This window comes from Lissotriton helveticus, chromosome 4_1 (assembly GCF_964261635.1).
Source record: "Lissotriton helveticus chromosome 4_1, aLisHel1.1, whole genome shotgun sequence".
Lineage (NCBI taxonomy): Eukaryota > Metazoa > Chordata > Amphibia > Caudata > Salamandridae > Lissotriton > Lissotriton helveticus.
This window is the reverse complement of record NC_136063.1, coordinates 950201391-950228215: the sequence shown is the minus strand read 5'-3', so window position 1 is coordinate 950228215 and position 26825 is coordinate 950201391.

The following is a 26825-nucleotide window of genomic DNA, read 5'->3' as shown; positions in this document are numbered from 1 at the left end:
CGACCTTTCACTTACTTCCTGCCTCGCAGTGCCCGGTGCAGCTTGGCTCTGCCTCTAAGTCTGCCAAGACTATGTTATGATTCCAGCTATCAGTTTAGTCCTCCTTCTCTGCATTCCTAAGCTACTGAACTACATCAATAGTTTCCGTCATTGTCTAGCCTATGCGGCTCCATGTTAAGAGAAATACTGTATTTAATGGTCATTTAATATTCTTCATCACGCACTATATGTAGAATAATGCATGGTCCAGTCTCAGAGTCTGTTAGCTTTTCCCCTCATGACTTCTAGTTTATATCAACATGTTCCCTAAACATCAGATACTAGATAGGGTTTAGGTACATGTCGCTCCGACCCTCCAGACTTTAGTCTCTGCTCCTAGCACAGAGTTCATAGCCCCCAGCTTCTCCTCGTAACACGTCATTGCCAGTTTGCGCGCACCACCAGGTTAGAGGCCCCGGCTCCTTAGGTAGCCCCCTCCTATGTTTCCGCCCATTCATGACATATTCTGTTACGTTTGTATCACATGTCTGAGTTACACCTTCTTTTTACTCTTATCTTTCGCGACTGCTACGCGTCACGCCTTCTGCTCCACCCACTGCTACGCCTACTGCAATGTAATGCTATGTGTTTGCGTTATGTATATATGCTCATGTATTGTTATTAAAAGGGAGCGCGCTCATCCCAGACCCAGCCCCAGCAGCTGCTGGGCCCTGCCATCCTATTCCTATGCAGGTTGTCCTGTTCCTGTCCTTATGCTGTAATAAACCTGCAGAACTCCTACTACCTCGAATCTTGACTCTTATTTATTGAGCTATCTGTTATGATATATGTCTAGTCAAAAATAGGGTATTATTTATTTATTTACCACAAGGGAGAGCAAGTATAACAGGAGAGTACGCAAGATTGATGAAGACATTCATGGTGATTGCAGACCATTTTGGTGTACCCCATCCCACTGAAAAGACAGAGGGACCGGATACTACTCTGACATTTTGGGGATTTAGTTGGACTCAGTAGCAATGGTGTATTGGCTTTCAAGGGACAAGTTGCGGGGTGCTGAATGGTTTGATTGATGACTACTGCAGAGAGAGAAGTGTGAGATGCAACTTGCACAAAAAGGTGGTGGGTCATTTGAATTTTATATGTAGGCTGATGGACCTGGAGCAGACTTTTTTGCAGAAGCATTGCCTGGGCTGTAAATCCAAATCACAGGATTTGTTTGCCCAGCCGACTGAAACATAACTTATTGGTTTGGAAGCTTTGTTGGTTATAAAGGAGTGACTATGTGGCTGGAAAATGACCCGATGATGTGGAAGGTGGGAAATTGTTTCGGCTGACTCAAGAGCCGGGTGGAGTGTTTTGGCTCGGGTGTTGGTGAGTGGAGAACTGGCCCCAATATTGGAAGGTCAAGGGACAAAATATCGCCTTTTTGGAATTGTTTCCATTGCTGTTGAGTTTTGTGTTGAGGAAAAGGAGGGGTACATTTGTGTCTGACTATGCAGAAGTCATGCAGGTGATGAAAAGGATATGTGCTTCTGATGCTTGGGTGCTAAAGATTTGGAAACATTTGGTCTTATCATGTTTGGAGAAGAACATCTTGTTTCAAGCAAAGTAAATTGTGGGTCTTGACAATAGACTGACCGATCCACTTTCTCGTTTACAGTGGGAGAGGTTCCATGGTTTGACCCCAAGTTTGGCGACAAAGGGTCTTCATGTACTTGTGAAAACTTGTGGGACATCAGGCTGTAAAAGCATATATACTAGTGGAATACTCTCGGTGGAGTCCACAAAGAAGATGTACTGACTGGAATGAGGGAATTCATAGGATCAGGTGCAAGACAATGAGGCCATGACAGGATGGGGTTTTGATTGAGTCGCGAAGACATGTTGAAATTCATTTTGAGTCTTTCAAATTGAATATGTTTGCGGGGTGTCCAAACCTCTCTCCATTGATAGAAAGTATTGAATCATTCTTTGATAAATCGTTGGTATATAAATTGAAGCTGATACCAGAAGTAATACTATTAGGAGTAGAAGGGAGCAATTCGCAATATCAAGATGAGGGCTTTATATTTGTGGCTATGGCTGTTCTACGCCTATGTATAGCAACTGCATGGAAAGATAAGACACCACCCCCGTTCCAGCACTGGCTGGCTAGGTTATTGTGTATCCACAACTTAGAGAAAGCTATTTATGCCAGAAGGGGGAAAAAGGGCAGAGAACTTGATTTACAGTTGTGGAAGCCTATTGCAGACTGGAAAAGAAGGATGGCAAATGTTTAGGGGGATGAATAGCTAGAGGTGTCCATTTGTACTCATGTTTGCACTCATGTTTCTTGTTTTTGCCTCCTCGGTGGTTTAATCTGTCCTCTTGCTTTTGACGATTTCTGTTCTTGATTCTTGTTCACCTTTTGTATCTTGATTATCGTGCTTTTGAGCTCCTTTCTTTATTAATTTGTGTCTCACTGGCTTTATTATATTGATTCTTTCTCATTTATTTTCTTCTAAATCTGTTTTTCTACAAGACGTATAAATTGTGGAAGTATGTAATGGAATCCCTTTTATTATGTGATTATTTAGAAGTATACCTGCTGTTAAAGGATATTGTCTGGTGCGGGGGGGGGGGTAAAATGTGCTGTAAAAATTGGCAATAAAAACATTTTTAAAAAAAATGAAATTCATTTTGAGTCAAATAGGGAGGGGTTTATCTGTAATCACCATAGAGGGCAAGCTGGCAGTTATGTCATTCAATGGGAAGATGCAATGGGGATATAAACCATGTGGAGGAGTTTCGGGTCACTGAGTGTTGGATCGCTGGTCCCAACTGCTTTGCAAAGTGCCCTGTGTAAGGCATCTGATTTCAATCAGCTTCCTGAGGGCAGCAGTAGAGTAGGCGAGAGTTGCATTTGCTTCATCCAGGAAGGCACATTTCTTCAGAGCACTATCCAATTTGATGTTCTTCTGCGCCTTTAGGGTTTCAGAGATGGTAGGTGTGAAAGGAAGCTTGGGGATGGAGTTGGATGACCTATTGTGTCATACAAAGGGTTGTGGAGGGCTTTTTTGGAGTACAGGGATTGACCAGAATATTAAGGAGGTGGTGGTGCTCCTACACTGTTCAGGTGAGGCATGAGTGTGCCCTTGATTGCAGTTGCCAACCTTTTTGGAGTTGAGGGGCACGGGTGAGGGCCCCATTTTCTTGCATGAGAACAGTTTGGTAGTAAGGTCGTGGAAAGTGCTGGGAGTGTTGCGAAGATGCTTACAAGCTTTGGACTTGCCGGCACTGGACTTTCGCACTCACTCATTTCGAATAGGGCCAGTGATCGAGGGTTTCTCATTGGGGATGGGAGAAGACAGACTGAAGGTTTTGTGTAGGTGGCAAGCAGTTGTGTGTGGAGGTATGTTCGGCAAGACATGAACTAATGGTTGTTTGTTTTAATGGCAGGTGCTTCTTGTACAGCATTTCACCTGTGGGACATATGGATCTGCGGGCAATCTTTGGTGGAGGGGGCCAGATGCAGGCCGAGAGGCAATTTGGAGACAGACAGCTACGGTTGGGGAAAAGATGATGCCAAGGTGCATTGGTTTGACCATGGTAGGATGCGTTGGGGGCAACTGGTGTACGCCTTTGGGAGTACAAGGTAAAGTGGGGCAAGCCTGGTGCTTTAGTCATTCATCTAGGTGAAAATGATATGGTGCAAACAACCGGGCTGGATTCACTGAAGTCCATAAAGCTGGACTTGGAAATGCTAAAGGTCAGCTGGGTTTCCACAGATGTTTTCTGGACTAGGCTCTTGCCTAGGAGGGCGGGGGAGCATGGAGAAGCTGGCTGTGATCAATAAAGCCAGGAAGGAGCTGAATAGAGAGAGTACTGGTGTCTGCATGGTGAGAGGGGTGTGGGTGATAGAAGGCACAATAGATTGCACTTGTCTGAGCAGGACAACAATCTGTATTTAGAAGGGTTGATGAGGTCACTGAAAGGGTAGATGAAAGACTGTGAGAAGCTCTAAGCTGGGGGGACAGGAATGAGACCTTGGGGAGGAACTCCAGAAGGCGGAGAAAGGCAAGCTCGTTATCTGATTGGGGGAGGTATAGGGGTGATGTTTACGGGATAGGATTGGCTTTGGGTATTTTATTGTGGCGCTGTAATTGTTGTGTATTCCTGTCACTGAAGGGAAAGAGGAGGAACAGTAACTGTTTAGCTGATTGGAGGAAAGGTGGTGGGGCTAGGTACTCTGTTTGCTAGTTGTAAATAAAGTGGCCGTTTGCACCTCAAAGCATGCAAAATTGTGTGATCATTTCCTCACACTGTTTCTTCTGCTGAGTCCTGGGTGCTTGTGTGGCTGCCCTCTGCTACCCCAATGAGGCACCCATGTGGAATTCACTGAGCCCGCCAGATCCTTTGTCAATGGTTTGCATTGTGCCTGGAGGGGATCTACAAACGAGGACTTTGTGCACACCACAACCTGTAGCTATTCCTCAGTACAGTAACCTCTTTCAAATAAGATTAAATGCATATAACTACATATGAGAGGAAATGGTCTTTTAATTTTTTTTTAAAATAAACTTATTTCACATTTACAGCACCTGCTTTTTTACCGTTGCGGCTCGCGCAGGTAAGAGTCGTGGAGCGGGGGCGGGTGGAGTTTGGGGTGGTGGAAGTTGATATTAAATAAATAAAACCACTTACGTTGCGCTCCCCGCAACACAGTGTCAACGATGCGACGAGCGCAATATGGTTTGATTTATTTATTTAATATTACTTATTCCCTTATCTGTCGACTTCCACCACCCCCACACCACCCCGCCTCACCTCACCGCTCTTACCTGTGCAAGCCGCCACTGCTTTTGTATCCAGTTGTTTTATATTTCTGAAACTTCTCATTACAACGCAAACAATAATATGTTTTGAGTGTTCACTACGTAAGTTTCTTCCCTTTTCACACCTCTAAAAACAATGATTGCGTTTTTATTTCGTCATGGAAATACATTAAAGTGTACTTTAATTTTGGGAACAACCTATGTCTATGTTAAATCAATGAAACTTTCTGTGCTTTGGTTTCAAAAGCTCAGGTGCTCAGCTACCAGTGGTGCACCCAGGACAGTGCCACCGGGGCTTAACCTGTCCTGTACCAACTGTTTGTTGCTTATCAGGCCATGGGCACTGATTGTTTTTGTAAGTGATTGCCTAGGGCCCGGTAGATCAGTGTTTGTTGGTGGTGGGGCAAAGGTGAGTGTGAAAGGTAGATACCTGAAGAGCAAAACAGACACCTGACAGGCATAGAATCACAGAGATGCAGTGCAGCTATTCAATTCAAATGCAAACTTTCCACCTTTCAATCTATCTCAGACTCTTACCTGTCTATCTATCTAGAATATACTTATCGTTCTAGCTCTATCTATCAATGTATCATTCTATCTATCTATCCATCTATCCATCTATCTATCTATCTATCTATCTATCTATCTATCTATCTATCTATCTATCTATCTATCTATCTATCTATCTATCTATCTATCTATCTATCTATATCTTGCCCTCTCTCTGTACCTCTGTCCTTGTCCTTGTTTCTGCACTTCTCTGCTCGATTGGATTTAAAGTGCTGATGCATGCGTACACAGACATACACAAATTTGCGCTTGTGCATACCTGTTTGAATGTGTTAGCACATTAAAACCAGACCTACTAGCTTTGTCAATGAGTATTACCTTTGACAGGTGGTGCAAAGGCTGGTGCAAACTAACACTGGCAACAGCGTAAGCATTATAATCCAGAAAAGTGGATGAACATTTTAAGTTTATGTAATTTATCGCTGGGATGTTTATATAGAAAATAGAGCAACATACCCCGTGATAAAATGACACAAAGCTTCAAATTATTTATAGAATGTGCAACCTAATACGTTGTCAAAACAGAGACAAACTGCATCTAAATCAAATTCAAGTTGTTATGACAATACCAAATGGATAAAGAATATGTACATCAAGGTTGATAAGTTTCTCTATGGAGATAACAATACTGAAGTCTTTTAGGCGTGTTATGTTTCATAATGTAATATGACCACACGTCTCAGAGCAAGATGAATTTGTCCGCAGCTTGAAGATAAGTTTATGTTTACAGATAAAGAAAAAAAATGATATGATGCTAGCTCCTAGAATTGGATTTGTGATGTTCTCTTTAGGGACTCTCCTATGTTGGCAGATAAATGATGGAACATTCATTATAGAGATGAAAGGAAAGATGAGCAAACAACACTCAAGCGATAAGAAACAGATAACAAAAACTGTTTATAAAAGATGTATTGAAGCAGTTCTTGTCAGAAATGAATGTATTTGTGTGGGGATTATCATTGTTAATTTGTGAAAATCCTCCTATCTTATAAATAATCAAATAGAATGCAAGTTTACACAAGTGTCCATAAGTACCACGTATATTGGTTTTATTGCGTCTCTGATGCTGCTTACTCCATTATAGTCTCAAAATAGTTTGCACGACATATTCATGATTCAGATATATACAATCGCAGGGAACTTTTTAGTTAACCTGCATTTGCATTTGTAAATCTCTAAAAACATGTTCTCTGCATGTAAAATATATGTCTACTAGAGAAATCCCTTTTCCTTCACTGTTGGAACAAAAGTGTGTTGGAAGTTTTCCCACCTAATTGCAAGCTCTGGCCCTTACCTCTCCCGAAGTTGCCCATACCAGAAGTATGGTTGACTCGGGGAGTACGAAGAATTCCAATCAATTCTGACTGTCATATCCTTGGTTATTCTACATTTCCTAAAGAAGTTTCATCCTGAGATTTCAGCGCCTGTTAATTTCTACGCAGAGTGGCAGGCACCTCGAGGTGCAGAGATTAACAGAAGCTCCCATTTTCCTATGGGAGCTTGTGCTATGAGCCGTTTACGGCCATAGCACAAGCTCCCATAGAGAAATGGGGGTAAGCAACCGCACCATGGGCCTCATTTATGAGAAATGACGCATCGCTGCAAGAAAGCAGCGATGCGTCATTTCTCAGTGTGCACTCCTTGCATCATGATTGATGCATCATATTTATAATATGGCGCATCATGTTGCAAGGAGTTACAGATACGTTAGTATTTCTGACGTATCTGTAGGTGCAAAAGTGACGCATTGCTGGAGTGTGTCACAAAAGTGACGCAACTCCAGCAATGTGTACTTTCACATGAACAAGACCCATGTTGTTAGTGCCTGCGTCAGTCTTACGCCTGCCATGAAGCAGGCGTAAGATTTTGACACATTAGCGGCCAAGAAATGGCGCAGTGAAATCTTATAGATTTCACTGCGTCACTTCTATGACCCTTTCTTGCGTCAAAACGCCCCCCCTGCATACATTATACCTGGCGTAGGTATAATGTAGCGGAGGGGTTTACAAAGTGAGGCATCTAGGTAGATGCGTCACTTTGTAAATATGGTGCAAAAAGGCACATTTTTTACGCTGCTGGGGCGTCACAAAAAGTTACGCACCAGCAGCGTAAAATTGACGCACGGCCTTATAAATAAGGCCCCATGTGCGGTCGCATTGTAATAGCGATGTGAGGACCGCCGACCGGAGGTCAGTCGGTCCCCAGACCACAACGGTTTCAACATCGTAATCAGGCCTTGAGTGTGAAAAATGATAGGAACGATTTGTGAATCTGAAGTTACAACTTTGTGGATGTTTACAACATTCCTTTCCATAGAAGTTTTCCATATTCTGTCTTACTTTCCTAAGATGTAAGCGACATCAGCAGTCATGTTGGCAGATCCTGATTACATGAACCAAGAATCTCAGGCACCAATTTTTGTATACCCAAATAAAATAAACGTGCCCAACACGTTTTACCAAATATCTTGAAGTGATTATATTAGTTCCCTATTTTAAATATTTCCACTGAAAATGCCACTGTTACATAATTTGAGGTTGAAATATAAAGAAAAAAAGTGCATATGACAGTTACCATTGTAATATTCCACAACCCTCCCTTGCATTTAAAAAACTTTTCCAGAGGATAAGGTCTGGTGCCAGTAGTATTCCTGCCATTTTTTCTTGCCATAGGGCAGCGCAGCAGGCAGGCCTGCGGTGCTGCCCTTTGGTAAAACCTCATAAATGAGGCCCAATGGGCCTGATTCAGCGTTTTGCAATGGGCATGCCATCAAAAATGTAATGAGTATTCCATCTGCCTTAGTACAAGTGCATTATATCCTTATATCGAGCATGATAGCAATGCGGGAGGGGGCCAGACCCCAGAATGTAGTGAAGCTCCATTGTTATTGACCCCTCTAGAGAGTGGGAGTCCCTGCAGGGGAGTGCAGAATGAGCCTCACAGGGTGGGCAGGTTCACACAAGCCAGTGAAGACTGGTATTTTGAGAAAGGCCTGTGGAAGACTGCAAATCTCCAAAGAACATTACAGCCTTCATTTATTTTAAATGCTGCCAGGTTAGGGAGGGTCCTCACAGTTAGGGCTAATGCTTTTACTTTAATCACCCTGGTGGGGGCAGGCCCCTACAGGGCAGAGCAGCTACATTTTTAGACAGATGTTAGATTCCAATGCCTCATGGGCGCCCTGCCTGTCTGATGGACTACAAAGATTTTCTCACTCTATTGTCATTGCTTTCATTGTCACATCTAATATTGGTAATAAAAACATTGCATAACTTTTATAGATCTATAAAATGCAATGTCTTCGCACTGGGTCCTATGGTGCGGGAATTTGGGGCTACATTGACACTAAGAATCTGCATTGACGAGAACTGGTTTCGCCATCGCATTCTCACCCTATTCCCCAGTTCCTCGCAATTCTCAAGCACAAGGAAATGGGGCTATGTTATGTTGAAGACCTCATCCAACTAGCTCCATTACTTTTATGGATTTTAAAATGGAGTAACCCTCAAGTAGTACGGAATAAAGATGTTATTGTTGATTGCTTAAGTTGTGCAAATCAGCCTAAATTACCTTGGCTGTCTTATAATAAGTTAGGTCTGACAGAAGTAAGGAGGTCCTCTTTATGCACAAGTCCCTTTTTTAAAAAAGAAATATAAAAAGTCTGGGTAAAGGAATGTTTTATTAATAAAAGGAGAATTTTCTGAGATGATTCATAACTTTCAAATCTACCATATGTAATTACACTATTATTCAGACCACAGTGAACATTGAATCGTATCTTTTGAAAGAGGTATTTTTCACTTGTCCAATATAGGGCTGATTTAGTTTGTCTGACCTTGCACCAAAACTTCAGAACAGACATTGTTGCATTTTAGGGTTTGAGTAAATATTAACTACCTTAATAACGTTTTTAAATTCCAGTGCTCCATAATTATGATCTTATCAATGTATGCCAGCTCTAGGCTTCTTACAAATGTTGTTGGAGTGTTGATGTATTTAAAAAAAATGATTTTATTGACCTTATAGTCATTAAACATATCAACAGAATCAAAAATACAAACACAGCAGCCACAAGAGTGCCAATATTTGTACTGCTGTGGGAGCCTTTTTAAAATCTACGGTGCGTCCCCGTATTTCTATGATGTTTTAACATTGTAATTTCCTAGATTTTCAATCACTGTAACTCTTTATGTTGTTTTTTACTTTTATGATTGTATTGCTTTAATCAAATAAATGTATTCCTGATTCAGATACAGCTGTGTGCAGGGTGGAAAGCCAGGGCAGCTATCCTCAACGAAGGAGACTGGGATAGCTGATAGCTGACAGGTGTAAAATATCATAGTGCTCCTCTCCCCCATCTCCTCCATTAATAGACAAAATAGCTTTTCTATATTCACAAAATCTTCTGAAGAATGCTATTTGTCACCCTAATGTGTCAATCTGAAGCAGCCTGAATAGCTTGGTAAACCTTTAAATGCTCCCTCAGAAACTGTCTTCCAAAAACACGCATAGTTGAAAGACTATGGGGCATATTCTCAAGAACATGTGATAACCATCGCAAAAGTAACTTAACATAACTCTCAACATCGCAGTCTATCGCGGGAAAATTATGCCATATTAACTAAGTATTCACAACACGGCTGAACCATGCGATAGTCTCCAGATAACGTGTCAAATGATTCCGTTAAAATCAACGCCATGCCGCAAAACTGTGAAATACGAACGCAAAGAAATTGCGATGAGGCCAATCGCGATACAAAAAGCAGCAAAAACCAGCAGCAGGCCTGCAAATCCCACAAGTCTGGCGCAACAATGCACTATAAAAGCTACAAAAACAACACATCAGAAACAATCCAAACACCCTGACGGAGTACAGAGAACAACGCGAACCCCAGAAGCTCCACAGACCACCAGCAAGGAACAACTGGGGCGGGGAAGGCCAAGGAGAAGAGGGAGAGGAAGATGGGGTGCAGTCCACAGGAAAACCAGATCAGCATCACGGAGGTGACAGAACACTGTCATCAACTGACCCACAATCAGACTGCCATGAATGCAGTCGGAGTGTCGAGGAGGCCAATGGAGGAGGCCAAGAGGTGCTGGCATGATGTAAAAATCTAAACCAGGCACAAACCCGCTGCCAACAGGAAGGCAGCAATGGTGACAGGAGGTGGGAGTCCTGCGCCACAGGAGGAGCTGGAGGAAACGGAGGCCACAGTCATCAATGTGGAGACGGTGCAAGGAGTCGGGAGTCCGGACACAGCTCGGGAGGACCTGACACAACATCAACAGGGTGAGCAACTACCAGGGACTGAGGGGACGGGGGAAATGGGCACAATGGCACACATGCACAATGATGTGTAGCACACTGCACACCCACAATGACTATGGAATCATGTCCCTGATCCCCGTGGTACACTGCAGCACACACACATTGTAATAACAGCACATCCACATTGACGACAATGTGGTACACTGTGCAACCCCGACACTGCAGAACAGAGGACACAACTGGCTCCGCACATGCGCTGAAACAGGTCAACAACATCTAACAGTGCTGGAAACTATGAGACGGAAATGTACGCGTACAGCCTCACATCCGTCATTTAGTCCAAATGTCCACTGTCCCGCATCTAAATCCAGCACCTCCAAAATAGTCACAACATACATTGTCATACAGTTTGCATTTCAACAAGAACAATGTGCCAACATACATGTCAACACAATGTCAACATGCATCTCCCCTTCACATTGCAGAGGGACACATAACACCTCCAGCAGAGCAGACCAGACAACTCATCAGCGATGCCGGAGAGGACCACCACACCTTCGACACCGACGCCCTACAACAGCCCATGGACATCCCACGCAACCCACCACTAGGACCAGGGCAGCCAAGTTACATAGAGGAGAACACAGCCCCTGCAACAGACCACACAGCAGGAAGCACCCGCAAGCACTGCTGGCTCCCAACACTTCACCGACCCACAAATGGCATCCCAATGCCAGGTGTCAGAATGTCAAAAGGAGGTGGCAGAACAAGTGCGGGTAGGGTCTGAACCCATGGAAGCCAAACTAGATCACATACGTGGGTTCTCATTCCCTTCATGGACCGCCTACACCCCCCAAAGGAGGCCCACACTGCAACAGACACATGCATTTGCACATTATCTGTACTGAACCATGCCCAGGGCCTTGCTATTATCAGTCACACCCCGAGCTGGACCTGCTTACGATGGCCTAGCCCACTCCCCTTACATATTGCATGGGTGATGACCAAGGGCCAGATGTAGGTAAAAAATATTTACCGATCCTTAATTACCGAATTTTACCGATTCGGTAAATAAGAATCGGTAAATAAGAAGGGGGGGGTATGTAGGAACATCCAGATGTTCCAATTACCGATTCGGTAAGAATCAGTAAATAAGAATCGGTAAATTTTGAATCGGTAATTACCGATCGGTATTTACCGATCGGTATGGCCAATGCATTCCTATGGGGCAAAAGTCCCATAGGAAAGCATTGGAAATACCGATCGGTAATTACCGATCGGTAAATACCGATCGGTAAATACCGATCGGTATTTCCCGCGTCGACCAGCAACCAAAAGTGAAACTCAACACAACAGCCAATCAGGTGCAACCACCCTCCCCCTTCCTGGCAGGAAGTGTGCACACAGGCAGCTGCAACTAATTAGAAGGTTCTGGAAAGGCAGTTGGAGCAGAGAGACTGGGAGCAGCAGCAGCAGCAGGCAGAGCTTGTGAATTGAGAACACTTTAAAATGGAAAGCAGCAGGGAAAGTGAGCAGGCAGAAAGGAAAAGGAAACTTAAGTTCAGTAGTACTGAATTACAGGTGCTTGTTGAGGAGGTGGTCAAGGTACACCACAGACTTTTTGGAAAACTGTCCCTCACTGTGGCAGAATCCACAAAAAGGAAAATATGGCTGGACATCCTAGATAAAGTGAATGCTGTGGGAGTGACCACCAGAGTGACAGAAGACTTAAAGAAGAGGTTCTATGACCTAAGGAGCCCCACAAAGAAAAAATTGGCTGATCGCCACAAACAGTCACAGAAAACAGGTGGAGGAAAGAACACAGCACCCCCACTCACCGAGCTTGAGGAGCTGGTAGCCACAACCCTGGAGTCTGAAAGTGTCCATGGACTGGGAGAAGTGGACAGCTCGGCTAAATCTGCAAAAACAAAAGGTAAGATGCATGCACAGCAATCCCCCTCCCACCCCCATCCATCCCTCACCCCTTGCAGCTCAGTTACCCCAGTCCCATGGTGTGTGTGCAAAACTGTAGCAATGCATCATGGTACATGTAGTCAGTCTTTGACAGAACATGTGACATAGCACTGTAACCAACAAGTAATTTAAATGTTTGCAGACAAAATGAAGGGCAGGCAGCATGTTCAAAGTGCAAATTGATATGTTTAATTATAGTGGCTGTGACACATTAGCACCTAGCTGATATGTGCCCATATGTCCACAGGTCACACATCCAGAAGGCAGTCCGAGGAGGCAGAAGGCACGGCACCCCAGAGGGATGACAGTCAGGATCCAGGGCCCAGTGCATCCCAGGACACAGGGGTTCCGAGTGGGCAGCCACCCTCCCAAGCAACAGACATCAGTGAGGAAATGCATGGATCCCCAATTCCCTCACAGTCACCACTATTGGTGTCATCACCAGAAATGCCTGCATCCCTTGAATTGGTAACACCTGTTGCACACCCTAGCAGGAGGCATGTTGTTTCCCCACTGCTGCAAATGGAGATAGGTGCTGAGGAAATGGTGGGTGTAGAGTCACATGACTTGTCTGAGGCTGACATCACTGCCACACTGCAGCCCGGCACAGAGCCTGTACCACCTACCACTAGAAGGCGCACAGTCCAAGGAAGGGGTGCAGGTGCACGTGGGGAGGGGTCCAGTGTCTTCCAAGGCCTGGAGGGATCGATGGTCAGGATACAGAGGATGCAGGGCAAGGGCATCATGGCCTGTCAGAGACAAATGAGAAACATGAACATTAACATTCAGGACATTGGCAAGGGCATACAAGAGCTTGTGGGGGTGAACAAGTGCATGGCAACAGGCATACAGCAACTGTGCACTAAACTTGACTCTGAAATTGCTGCAAGGCGCAGGGACAAGCAGCGAGCACAGAGAGCAGAGAAATCCTTACACCGCCTGGCAACAGCCACATCCCTGCTATGCAGGAGAGGCATCAATAGCCAGGAAGTCCTGACTAATAATACCAACCAGTTAACAAGGGGCATAGCTGGAATGACTGGTGCGCTGGAGGCCCTACTCAATGCACAAAGTGCACGAAGTTCTGCTCTTGACGTGCCGGACAGTGAACCTAGCACCAGTAGGAGCAGCACAGCTAGCCCACATGGTGTTGAGCCAAGGAGGAGCAGCAGGCGACAGGGTGAGGCTACAGGCCAAACGCCCAGTGTACAGGCTGAGCCACAAACACCTGGCAGTGCAAAGCGTGGCCGAAAATGAACATTTTTTACTATGGCCTACTGCCTGTGGACATTTTTTTATTTAGTTGTTAAAGTTACATTTGCACATTTGTGCCATTTAAACAAGCCTAGTGACAATATGCAACTATGGTGGGTGGGTTCAAGACCTGTCTGAGTGTGTTTGCTCACTGTGAGCATTGATGTCAAATGCTTACTGTTGCTCTTTTTTTCTTTACCATCTGTTTATGAAACCTAAATAAACAGAAGCTTGTGCTTTGACTATAGCTCAGTGTCTTCACTTACTCAGAAATAGTTGCGTGTAATCTCCTCACGTCTGTATCTGCCATCACTTGGTGTTGACACTCCTGCAGGATGTCTTTCAGGCACAGCATTGTCGTCGTCGTGATCCTCATAGTCACTTAACTCCACCTCAGTCCCCTTCTTAACAGCCAGATTGTGCAACATGGCACAGGCAGCAATGATCTTACAGCATGTGATGGGGGTATACTGCCTTGCACCTCCACTCTTGTGCAGGCATCTAAACCTGCTCTTCCAAATTCCAAATGTTCTCTCAACAACATTGCGTGTGCGCTTGTGTGCCCGGTTGTACCTCCTTTGGCTGGGTGTTGAGGGGTTGAGGTAGGGGGTTAGTATGAATGAGCGAAGGGCATATGCACTGTCTCCTGGAAACAAAAGGGAATAATTTACTCACATGCATACATGTACTGCTAATTGCAATAGGTCTAATAGGTGTTGCACACTGTGTCTTACCTAGGAGGTAGCCTTCACCAAATTCCCCTGCAGTCAGCCGTTCATAGATGCCACTGTTCTGAAATATATATGAATCATGGGTACTTCCCGGGAATTTTGCTACAAGGTCTGTGATGTAGTGCTTAGCATTGCAAATCACCTGCACGTTGATGGTGTGGGTTGATTTCCTATTGCGGTAAATGTATTCTGTGGCAGCAGGGGGACAAATGGGGATGTGTGTGCCATCAATGCATCCGATGATATGGGGAAATCCTGCCATCTGGTAGAAGTCCGATTTGGTTTGAACCAGTTCAGCATGGGTGGATGGAAAAGAAATGTAATGGTCCATCCTGTGCAACATGGCGTCAAGGAATCTGTGAAAAAACCTTGAGAGGCTGCTCTGGGTCACCCCTCCCACCGCAGCAACCACGCTCTGGTAGCTCCCTGACGCCAGCAGGTGGATGCTGCACAGCACCTGTACATGTGCTGGTATTGCATGTGCCCTTGGGGTGGGGTGCTCCAACAGAGGTTTGAGGTCCCTGATGAGCTCCATGATGGTGTCTGGAGCCAACCTGTACCTTTGCACAATCTCTTCCTCTGTGAGCATGAACAGGGTCACCCTCTGCCTGTAGACCTGCTCCTGTCTCAGCCATTCCCTCTCTCCTTCCTCCTGTAGCCGTAGCCGTCTTGCAATTACATAGAATGCCGCCATTTTGCAAACAGAATTGCATTTTGGGTCCTTTTTTATAGGCTGTACCTGGTTAACACCTGATTTGAATCCATGGTAAATACCGACTCTTAAATACCGATTTGGGCCCAAAATCGGTATTTCAGAGCCTCCCTACATCTCAAACTTCAATTTTACCTATTCTTAATTACCGAATCGGTATTTTACCGATCGGTAAAGTTACCGATCGGTAACTTTGCCGATCGGTAACTTTACCGATCGGTAACTTTACCGATCGGTAACTTTACCGAATCGGGAAATTTACCGATTCGGCCTATTTTCTGTCACCTACATGCCGATCTCCAAATACCGGTCGGTAACGGCCGAATTCGGCCGTTTCCGACCGGTATTTGGCTACCTACATCTGGCCCCAAGCTACATGTCCAAGCTCTAACCCGCTGCCTGCGGTGACATATCTACGTCCCCTGTAAACAGCACAATGTAATGTCGTAGGGCCTAGGGCCCTCATCATACATCATGACCACAAGGACACACGCAGATAGTAGATTGAACTGCCTACGGGCACTTGCGCCCGGCCACTTTATTGGCAGGGTCACATCTACAGTGACGCCTGTGCTGGATTTGTGAGGGGTGAGTGTAAGCCAGCCCTCACGGAGTGGTTGGTGTTGGCAACAACTTGAGCAGTGATCAATATCAAAACGGAAATGGAACACACCAGCATTACAGAAATTACTGGGAAGCATCATGGTGGTAGCTGGAGCAAGCACAGCGGACACACAATAAGCAAAAAGAAGTGTCCGTGAGTTGCAGAGCACTGAGGTTGGGGCACTAGAACTGAGCGTGCCCATGTGAATGAATTGTCTAGGATTTTGTCCCTTCGGGATATTCCTGATGCATATGCAGTGGGGTGTGTCAGACCTGCATCCTCTTCCTCATCAACATCCCAGGTCTCCCACACTACCTGAGGTGACTTTGCTGCGCAACCTCTCCACAGCACAAAACCCAATCAGTAACGGTCCATGAGTTGCAGTGCACTGAGTCAGTGGAACCTGGAGTGCTGAGTAGGGTATCAGGCAGGTGAAGGCATCCACGACAGGTGTGAGCAACTCAGTTAGTCTGCCAGTACCACTGTTTCAACTCTGTCAGATGGCGGGTGGAGGTGGTCCTGACGATGGTGGCATGTGCCTCCTGCGGTGATGCCACGTCCAGGTCCAGTCAGGACTCAATTTGATGTGTGAGCCCTGGAGGACCGCAGTTGAGGCCGGAGGCAGTGGACAGCGCAGGGACACAGACACATGGTGTTGACGACCCCAAAGTCATTGTCTCAGAGGCCATCCAATATTCAATCAGACAGGGACCCTGACTTGAGCTGCACAGAGTCAGTGGCCCCGGATGCACAGCGGCCATCACAGGCACACTGCCACAGGATGGTGCCTTGCGGTTCACTGAAGTAGGGCACGCAGACTGAGCGGGTCCTCGACGATGTCCAAGAGGACTGTGGCGGTGGGTCACCGGGGACAGTGGAAGGTGTCCTCCAGAGCATGATGCAGAGGGTAGTAACCGTCCGGAACCAGCAAATGGAGGAGTGGAATGCTACGGCCTCGTTTCGACCCCCAATTGGGTATCAGCTACATGAGGATGAAAACTACCCCCAAGTCCATAGACTCAGACGCCACCAAAGTTTGACCAGAGAGTGTCCATGAATGTCAGGGAACAGACTTAGTGGCACTGGGGCTGAGAGGGGATGCAGTCTGCGATTATGCCTGTACAATGATATGAACTCCGCCATTGCCAAGACTCTGTGACCTACTGGACCGCAGTGTGGCCCACAGTCACGTGTCGTTGGCTTGCGATGCACAGCGCTAGTGACACCAGGTCAGTTGTTCGTAGTGTTCGATCACCTCCGTAGCAATGATTCTTTTTTCCTTTCGACTACAATGCATCATTCTCTTACACCTCTCTTTGCATGCAATGATATGTACTCTGCCTTTGAAAAATCGATGCTCAGTTCCAATTGTGTGACCAACTCGAGCGCAGCCTAGGCCGAGGGCAATAGTCTGCGTGGGCCCACATGCAAGTGTGGTTGTGATGCTATGCACAGACTTGGTGTCACCACATCAAAGGGAGTATAATGACATAAACTCAGCCATAATTAATGTTCTCTGCCATGTTGTAATCAAGACTCAGTTCGAAATGTGTGACCTACATGTCCACTGTGTCTGCCGGTAGAGTAAGTCAACAAGAAAGGAGTACTGCGGGCCTGTATTACGAAGGCCGTGATGTTCTGAGGAGGCTGCCAAGCTTGCGGGCCAAGGGCTTAGAGCTTGCACCTGCACGTAGTGGGCCCTCTTTGACACACGCCGGTGTCGGAGGTGGGCATTGAGGCCTGGGTGCCCAGGGGTGGGCATGACGGCTTCGGGGACCAGTGTCCGGGGGTGCAGCAGGCACACAGGAACTCAGGCAACCCCAATCACGGCAACGGCATTGGTCTCGTGGTGGGGTGAGAGGCACCGTCCTGGCAGAGAACCGGTCCTAGGATGCTTGATTCCGGTCCAGGGAAGACATGGCTTGGCAGTTCAGGCTGGACTGTTCCCATGAGGCACAGGGTCAAGACTGACTTGCATATGGCCATGTCTGAACTGGGGTGGCTTGGTGAGCAAAATAACGATGGATTAAACCCAGATCTGTGACTGGGGGTGATGTTTTGCCATTGTGCAACATTCCGTCCATCATCTTGTTTGTTTAGACGTTGGGCATTCCAGAAGACGACCATGCCCAGAGTTACGTGCCTTTTATTCACACCCCAAGCTAGCCGGGCCAGCCCACTCCACTCACTCTAACGGGGGGAACCTAACAAGCTAGGTTTCCTCATTCTTCCCCACTGGCTGGGGTGACATGGTTGTGTCCACTGTCCACTACACTCCAAACACCAGTGGTGTGTGTTGACATGGATATGTGTGTGGTCTGCATACTGAAGTCTGGCCATCACATCCACGCCAGACTTGGCATTGTGTACTTTCTCATTCATTGGTCACTTGCCTCCTTCGCACATGCCTGGTCCCTAACTCTTCCCACATTCTGCTATTGTGTAGCTGAGGTGCCATGCCGTTGATGGCTAATGTACATGGCTGGCCCAGGTTCCCACAGTAATTTAGGATGTTGTGTCTGGTGGGTGTGCATGTTGTTTGGCATGTTGAATGTGAGCTTGGGACGTGCGCATTCCCAGTATTGTGAGTTGCATGATTGTGCAGTTGAGGTGTGTGATGTGTTCATTTGGTATTTGCCAACGAGCAATACATTTATGCGGGTGCCATCCTGGTAGCGCAGGTTGATGATGGACTTTTGGAAGATGTGGGGATCATGCACACTGCCTGGGTGGTTGGCAACAACGTTGGTGGAGATTCCCCTGTGGTCCAATATTGCCTGGAAATTGGTGGAATACTTGCGCTTTCTGTTGCGGTTATTGTGTGCAGTGTTGCCAAGGGGCACATGTTGGACATGTGTGCAGTCAATTGCCCCCTGACACGTGCGGGAAGCCAGCTATGGTGTAGATGCCTTACTTGGTCTCTGGCTGTTCCTGCGCAGTGTGGGCGAAGTATAGATAGTGGGGTACCAAGCTGATGGTGTCATCCATTACCGTTGTGAGGGACTTGGATTGGGCTGGCTGTGTGACTCCTCCGTCTTAGGCGGTTGTTGGTTGGAGGGTACCAGAGGCCAACACGTGCAGCACGGCCAGCAACTTTGTCTGAGGTAGAATGTTGGTTGTCTGCTGTGTTGGTATCACCAGCCGGTGTTCAACGGGGGTCAGGATGCGGAGGATGTTTGTCCCTTTGAGCCTGTAGTGGGCAATGACATTCTCTGGTTTTGGGTCTGTGAGGTTGGTGCGTTTTCTGAGGGTCACTGTCTTTTTCTGCGCTGCCTAAGTGGTGGTCTGGGGGGCCTGGGTGTGGTGGTGGTGGGTGTTGTGGCCCTGTTGGGGCTCCGAGCTGCATGATTAGTAGCTCCATGGCATCTGTTGCCCTTCAGGTGTGGCTCAGGGCTGGGCTCTCTTTTCTGGTGCAGGCTGCCGTCCGACTTGACACCAGGTCAGAGTAGGTGTTAATTTCCTGCTGCTAACGCGCCTTATCACATGTTTTGTGATCTTATCGCATATCTGGCTGGTCGTTGAGAATGTTGCGGAGTGGTCTTGTTGCGGCTTATGGCACGGGAACACCTACGCTGCATCTCATAAGCGATAGTTGCAGAGGTCATCTGTGGCGATGTTTTTTGCGGATGCTATCGCAAGTAAACTGGTGATATGGGCTGTTAGCACCAGCTTGAGAATCGGGCTATATGTTTATCGCAACTTTGGCTGTGATAAAGTGCTGGTAACTCGGCGATAAGTCCTTGAGAATATGCCCCTATGATTATAGAAAAGAACTAAGCTCCTGTTGCATTAGGGCAGACAAGTGGAATTGACGCCTTTTATCACTCCTTATCTTCTATCAGTATAGTGATAATAGTATATCCGTTTTGTCTGTTAAAGAGGGAAAAGTCTTGCATTGACCCGAGACATTGTACTGGAGGAAAGTTACCATTCCACACCAAATATGCAAGGTTATTCCAGCTAGCTTTATAGGTGACACAACCTGATGTCAGTCCTTCTCAAGGTATCAAGAAAAACTGCCCACCTTGGAATTTACTCAGTCTCCTTTTCCCAGGGCAGAGTAGCGCAAAGCAGCTATTTGTGCTGCATTGTGTCACCGAGGATTTTTGGAGCCACTCAAAGTCACGCAAAGTGGTGTTGCATGGATTAAAAAATCTGACTTAATGTTTCTGCCACTAGTACACCAGGTTGCATGGTGCAAGATTGATGTAAACCGGGTCATAAATATGGTCCTTAGTGTTAAATATTATGGGTTTTTGATATTTTGCTTTTTTACTGATTATTAGTTATATCATTCAAATTTTTCCAATATATTTTGTAAAATACTTCTTTTAGCTCTAATGGAATAACTGCTGTCTTTTTTCCTACCCTCAAATGGCTTCTTGCTGTCCAGTCTGCTATACTAGTGAGCAGTTGTCCCTTAGGGGGCTAGGTAGGTATTTCTTTGGTACCACTGCTGAGATTACATCTGTCTCCAACTGCCAAAAACAGAGTGGTTCTTGAGATCTTACATACCCTCACTAGTGTCTATGAAGAAGGCTCTAGACTCTCTGGTGCAAGCCTTAAATAACCTGGATTTGGAAATTGCCGTCTTCCTCAAAATCCACTTCCTTATATCACAGAATAATAGGTCTAGAAACACAGGAAAAAGGTCCTCAGAGACCTACTATGCACCAGCCTTGGGGTCTAAAGGCCTCGTCATATTTCAATTCTGCCTCATCTGCTACTTCATTCTTGATAACGTTGTCTCCAAGGATAGACATACAGTTGTGTTTTACCTCTAAAATCAATAGATACGAGGAAAACCCTTCAGTATTTTCCAGTTTCCTAGTATAATGTCAAATCCAGTTAATGAACCGACTTCAAGTGCATTCTATGTGAAAGGACAAGGTAGCTTTAATTCCCATATATTATGGGGTAATGCCCTCTCATAAGCAGCCCTGTTAGTCTAAGCCCAGGAAGATTTGAGGTATGGCTAAGTCTGTTCTTCTCTGATTTTACGACTAAGGGCCTGATTTAAATGTTGGTGAAGAGGGAACTCCATTGCAATGGCAATGGAGTTCTCTCCCCACCAACATAGTGGTCCACCCACCTGATTTAGATGCAGCTAGACCTTAAGTTTGGCTACAGTAGTGACTACTCCGTCTCGGTTGTACTCAAACTTCTCTCACAGCCAGACCAAGTAAGGGCCATTGGAGAATGGCTTTAGGTCCATCTGCCCAATTAGAATGGTTGGACAGATAGCCATTTTTTTACTGTCCTTCACCACCAGGCAAACCTTGGCAGAGAGGTGCAGTAAAATAGAAAATAGCTCCCATGGCAAGGAGGCATTATCTTTTTTATTTTTTAAAAAAAAACGTTTTTGGATTTACTTTTTGAAAATAAAAAATGAAAACAGTCTCTTGCAAGTCTCCGCCATGTTGACAGAGCCTTGCATCAAACTGTTAAAAGCATTGCCAGCAACCGCCGGAATGGCAGTTTCTGGCAATCCTTTATAAATGACCACCAGCTTGGTGAGCAATGTTACTCCAGGATGACAGAGTAATTTACTCTGTAGCCCTCTCAGAACAATGGCCATCCACCTGAATATAAATAGGCCCCTAAATTTGAATAGAAGTATCTTCAATAGGCTATCAAAAATTAATTTAGGAATCTGAAACCAGGAGCATGTGGAATTTTCAGCAACATCACCCACTTTAGGAGTCTTGTGGCTGGGTCTAAATTGGCGAATTAAGTCCAGGTAGCAGTGTTCCACAGGGGTCTTAAAGAGGGACACTTATTTATAAATTGTCTGGGAGAGTGACTCACTATGATTATCCACAATGCAATGATCTCTCAACAATCCCATTCTGTATGATATTAGAACCCACCATTCCCCGTTGCAATACAAAAATGACATTCAAACAGTGGCGTAACAAATGCCCCACCGGTGCCGTGGGGCCTCTAAACTCCAGGGTCCCCTATAGCACTCACACACCCGTGGACAGAGACCTTCGGACTGGGTCTGGAGCATGGGGAGCCCTTTGCATGTACTTTGCAATGGGGCATGCTCAAATTTCATTACGCCACTGCATACGAATCACTTACTGAAACAAGTAGTGGGTGTCTAAACTTGGCATTTCCCCATTCTCTTCATCCAACACAACTTCCATAACTTAACTAAGGTATTATCTGAATATCTCTTTTTTAGCAGTCCTCCTTGAATAGCTCTGGATGAAGTTTCCAATATGTGCCCGTTAATGTGAAACACAAAACTACTAATGTAAAGTGAATTGCATAATGTACAGAACTTGTTTCGATGAATGCTAAGCTACCTATTTAGCAGGGAACAATTTCAATTTAAATCCTTCATGATAGATCTGACTTGTCCAGTGTGTTTATCCCTAGACTCTTTGCTTTTCGGCCTCCTGTTTTGGACCCATATTTTTTGGTTTTAGGACTATGGGCACTTTAACACTGGTGATCAGTGCTAAAGTGCCGTGAATGTGAAAGGTAGGACATGCCCTGATGTGTGTGGCATTTCCTGATAATGAAATACTGCCAATTTCTTTTTTCACAATTGAAAGGTTATCTGTCCCATAGGATAAAATTGGAGTTTATTTATAACATCCTATAAATATAACTTTGCATTGGGACAAGGGACAAAGATGGAGTTTAGAATGCCTGAACTCAGAATATAAAAATGCATCTTTTAGTAAAGATTATTTTTATATTGTGTGTTTGAAAATACCATTTTAAGAAAGTGGGTATTTTCTTGCTTAGCCATCCTGTGTGCCTCTGCTGGTTTGTGTATTGTATGTCTGACTTTGGAGTGACAGCAGCTGGGGATGTGCATTCTCTCAGACAGCTACCGGGGGTTGATGTATGTCTATCCTTTTGTGAATGAGTCAGGGCTGGGCTGAATGGACCTGGGATGCATCCAGAGTAGGGGGAGGAGTTCTCATTAGCACCTGAATCGGCCCGGTCTCCATTTAGAGAGGTGGGAGGAGATTTCTTTTGTACCTGAATAGGCCCTGTTTACCTTACACAACGCTGTCTCCACCTCCTGCCGAGCAGCTGCACCAGTGATGACAGGACTGGTTTTGACTGGGCAAAGAGCTTCTCTGCCACCAGAGAACGATGGCATTTTTGCTATAAAAAGTGGGGTTCAGACCCCTGAACTTTAGATTACTGCTGAACTAAGGAACCTGACAGGAATAGGAACAGGAAAACTGAAGGAGGAGTACTTCCCCTGTACTGTGTGCTGTTTAGGTTGGCCTGCAGTGGTTGATTCTGTATTGGGCAGGGAAGGGACTGGACAGTGATTTCATCATCCTGCTGTTAGAGTTTTGTCCAAGGACTTGAAGTAGAGATTGCCCCCTGTTGGAAGTCTCAGGGATAGAAAATACTTCAAAGATCACTTCTGTGAATCAAGAGGTGCCTTTGCCAAGTAGAAGAGCCGGAGAAGCTGAGAAGAAATACTGCCCAGTGCTGTTTGCTGTCTGGGGTTGGCCTGCAGTGGCTACTTGCTGCCACGGAAAGGAAAAAGGGCGCTGCTGTTTGCTGTGTCCCCTGCTTGAGGAAGATCTCCAAGGGCTTGAAACTGAGCTTGCCTCCTGTTCTGAAGTCTCAGGGACACAAAGACTTACCACCAGCTCCTCTGAACTTCCTTACTGGGAGTTCTGACCTGCTAAGATGTCCCTGCTGTTGTTTTGGACCTCTGGAGGCTGTTTGCCACTGGGAGCTGGGAAAAGTAATTGTACTTCAAGAAACCTGACACATCCGCACCGGTTTCTGATGCATCACTGAATAAACCGTCCCAGCTCCAGCCCGCGGCTCGAGAAATCGAGTGCACCCATCTCTGAAGTCCGAGATCACTGCACCGATTTCGACGTGAGGCTTGCTGTGCATCCGCAAGAACCCACGCATCATCATGGATCATCGCAACGCCAAGTCTGTTGCATTGTTGGGGGACGCAGTAAGAGACCGACGCGGATCACTGACCAAATATAGAATACAAAACTATAGAAGAAAAAAATATTGAAGTAAAAATAAAGAAAGCAAAAATATCGATGTCCTATCTACAAACTGGTAAGTACAAAAATATCGAATCAAAAATATCTAAAAAAATATATAGTTAGTCTAAATATTGAATTTTTTTAAATGTCTTCAAAGTAATTTAAAATTAATGAAATAATAAATATAATTAACTAAAACATACTTAAAAAACTTAAATAACTTTAAAATGATTACATAATTAATTTAAGTTAAAAAAAATAAACATACAATTTGATTTTATAACACATATATATATATATATATATCAACATAATATTAATAAAAAATATACAATATTTTTACTGTAGGATAGCGGGAGGGTAAAAGTTACTATTCCCACTCCAGCAACTGCAACAGTAGGGAAAGCGTTGGATAGCGTAGAGGTAAAAATTACTATTCCCACTCCAGAGAGTGCAACAGTAGGGAAAGAGTTGGATAGAGTAGGGGTAAAAATTACTATTCCCACTCCAGAGGGTGCAACAGTAGAGAAAGCGTTGGATACCGTAGGGGTAAAAATTACTATTCCCACTCCAGAGAGTGCAACAGTAGGGAAAGCGTTGGATAGCTTAAGGGTAAAAATTACTATTCCCACTCTAGTGAGTTTAACAGTAGGGAAAGTAAACATTTAATATATTAATACAAATAAATTAAATATCAATACCAATAAAAATTAATTAAAACAAATTACAAATTTAAAATTATGTAATAATTAATCAATTAAACATACAAATGAATATTAGTTATTAAAATGAATTTCTTATTATTACAAATGAATTAACAATTAATTAACAATAAATAAAAAATCAATACCAATAAATAAATAAAAATGATTGATTTAATTACAATTAAATTACTTCCCACCCTATTCCCCTATAAACCCACAACCCGTTACGGAAAAGAAGTTAATTAAATTAACATAGTTATCAATTAATCAATTAATACAAATGAATTACAATTAAAAATTAATTAATTACCAATTAAAAATTAATTAACAATTAATTCAAAATGAATACCAATAAATAAATTAATATTTAATTAATTACAATTAAATTACTTCCCACCCTATTCCCCTATATACCCATAACCCGCTACGGAAAATAAATTCATAAAATTAACATAATTATCAATTAATCAATCAATAAAAATCAATTACCAATTAAAAATTAATTATCAATTAAAAATTAATTAATTACAAATTAATAATTAATTAACAATTAATTCAAAATAAATACCAATAAATAAATTAACACATTTTATTAATTACAATTCAATTACTTCCCACCCTATTCCCCTATAAACCCACAGCCCGCTACAGAATTAAATTACACAAAAATTAAATAACATAAAAAATCACTTTATAAAATTCGATATTATTAAAAATTCGATATATCTTAATTACTATATTATATACTTCGATATTTTAACTTTCTATATTTTAAAAATCGATATTAAATTACTTAACTTCAAAACGATATTTTTCACCACTATATTCTGTCCATTCGATATTTTGTCTATTCTATATTTTTACTTCGATATTTCTGCCATTCTATATTTTTGATTCGATAATATGTCTGTGTACCGACCGATGCATCACCTCCCCACACAATAAGAAACCAACGCATCACCTCCTCTCCAGTAAGGAACCAACGCATCACCTCCCCTGCGCAGCAGTAAGGTACTGACGCATCACCTCCCCCGGAGCAAGGAACCAACGTATCACCTTCCCTGAGTGTAAAGAACTGACACATCACCTTCCCTGCGACCCTATTTGTTTGTGTGTGCGACGCATCCAAGGTACTTTGAGTAAAAAGTGTTGCGTCTGCAATTTGCTTTGAACCAAACTATTTCTACCATTTTACAGTCATATTTTTATTACTGTATGTGTTCACAAATACTTTACATACTGCCTCTGAGATAAGCCTGTCGGATCATGCCAAGCTACAAAGGGGGTTAGCAGGGGTTATTTTAGAAGTGTATCCCCCTTATCCTGACAGGGAAAAAGGGTCCCTACTGGGACAAAGGTACCTACCTCTGTCAACTAGAAACCGCCATTTCTAAAATTGGGGGCAGCAGTGAGGATTTGGACTTGCGTTTGTGTCTTACATACAGTGATTGGTGTACACTACTAGTATATTGCAGGCCATTACGCAACCATATACTGCTGTTTTGGTTTTCTGATGTCCTCGTGGAAGTTTTTTTGATACTGAGTCTCTGGTTAGTTGTTGCACCTGTGAATTCTTGAGAAAATGGAACTGGACTTCTGGCACATCTTCATCTATACGACGATGTAGTAATATGTGTTCTGCAAGAAAAGGCGACTGCCTGAGAAGAGAAGGTTCAGAGATGATCCAGAGGCAGCCCTATTTCAGTATGAGCTACCCTGCTGGAAGCAACACACCAGTGGAGTCTGAGGAGGAAGACTTTCCTGAAAGTGAGGGAGAAACAGAAAAAGATGGCTGGCTTCGAGCTTGTGAGCAGAGGCTGAGAGAGCTTGATGAGGAGCTCGAGAAGGCTGAGGCCAAGAGGACCTTAACCCAAGAACAAGAAATGTCTGTAGATTAGGAAGTAAGCTTGACTGAGCTGGAGGTGGAGTCTAGCTCAGATGGTGGCAGCAAAGATGTGTTATTTAGCGCTGAGGGAACAGTACACACACCCAGAGATGTGGCGCCTGACTTGACGAAGGGGGTTGACACACACCAGGGGGTTCAAGTTTCTGAGGTAGCCCAGTGGTGCGCAGTGTCCCTGTAGTGGATTGGGGAACTGGGACATGAGATTATCTTTCTGGTGGTGGGAGGGACACTCTACTGACTCTGGATGAGAGGTGTAGGGAGAGGGGTTCCCCGTGGTATGAATCCTG